A 1,667-nucleotide genomic window follows, 5' to 3' on the forward strand; every position below is an offset into this window, starting at 1 on the left:
ATTGGCTCATTTAGAATATCGTTACAACAGTGCCCACATTAACGTATTGCTTTTATTACTATTGCTACTGGAGATTGGTTTTCATAGTAATAGTAATTAAAGAAAAGAATTACATCGCAGCGATATTTCTCGAGACAAAATTTTGACTCTATGTTAAATTTCTAATTATATAAACTTGTAATTTTACAATATAATAGGAGCTAAGATAACAAAATAAATTCAGTTTTAATGATATATTAGGTCTGTGCATAAGTTCTTGGAGTTTTTTTGGCGACTTTTGTCTATATATATTAAAGAAACAATGTATGTGCATATTTAATCAAAGTATTTTTCCTCACTTGCTACAACTTTAAACTAATTTTCAAGCAACAAATGGATTTTTCAATTAAAGAATAACAAATCTTTCAATGCGATAAATTCGTCGACCTATTTTCGTACTCCAAACTCATTTCTAAATCGTGCACCAGAAAGATAGCTCTGCATTGGCCGAAATAGGAAGGAGTAAGATCTAGACTATACGCCGGGTGTGGTAAGACTTTCCACTCAAATTTTGATAAGGTATCCTTAATCGCGGAAGTGACATGTGGCCGAGCGTTGTCCTAAAATGATTTTTCGAGTTTCTTTCCCTTCCACATACTTTTCTCTGAATTCCTTCGTTTAACCAGTACAATTGGCGTCTGTAGCGCTTTGCAGTCTAATCGTTTCACTAGGTTGAGCAGCTCATAATAGAGAACGCCCTTCTGGTCCCATTAAATACACAAATACAGAGGAAAATCGTATGCCCATGAATGTTGTGCTTTAGTGTCGAAGTAGAAAATTATCTTGAATCTATGCTATGAAATGAACCACTTCTTTTTGCGTTTAGAGGCTTATTATAGGTCTCGCAAATAATTCTGTTTGTTTCAGCGACACTTTTTTCGCGATGAAAATAATGCATATAATGTCGGATATACACTTTTTCGGTCTCCATTTTCAATTAAATTAAAAATATGTTTAAGTAAACAAATAGGAATTGTCACATGTAAGCTCGAATACAAGTTAACCAATAATAATAACGTAACACATAAACTAATTGAAAAAATTATGCATCTAGAATTTCAGTGTATGTAAACATAGCCCTAGAAACTTATGCGCAGACCTAATTTATCTAATTTACTCCTATTTTGAGCATTATAATATATGAAATTTATGCTTTCACTATTTTTAGCATCAAAATAGGTTATTTTACAATAGGATGTAAAGTGTTAAAAGTTCAAAAGATTAACAAGTGTAGCATTTTTAAAATATGTTTTTATTAGTCTTTTGGCTATTATGCAGAATGCATCAGCTAAATCCGGACAAAATAAACAATGTATTTAACAAAAGTTTATTGGTCAAACGCACAAAATTACATAAAAATTACATAAAAATTACATAAAAACCCTTTTTCGTGTCATTTGAGAAACCGTTATAGATAAAAATTACTCAATGTAACCACTGTCTGCCGCAATTATTATTGTCTCGATCCTGGGCCTGAAACGATTGCATGCTCTCTGCTGGTCCATATTGAAAAATGCTGCTTCAATAGCGGCCTGGAGAGATGTCTGGAGAGCGACCTGGAGACATTAGGATGTCTCGACTTGTTGAGTAACCTTTTCAATTACGCTCCACACGTAATAGTCCAACGG

The sequence above is a fragment of the Dinoponera quadriceps genome, unplaced genomic scaffold (genome assembly GCF_001313825.1).
Source record: "Dinoponera quadriceps isolate SergipeBrazil2010 unplaced genomic scaffold, ASM131382v1 scaffold3317, whole genome shotgun sequence".
Taxonomy (NCBI): Eukaryota; Metazoa; Arthropoda; class Insecta; order Hymenoptera; family Formicidae; genus Dinoponera; species Dinoponera quadriceps.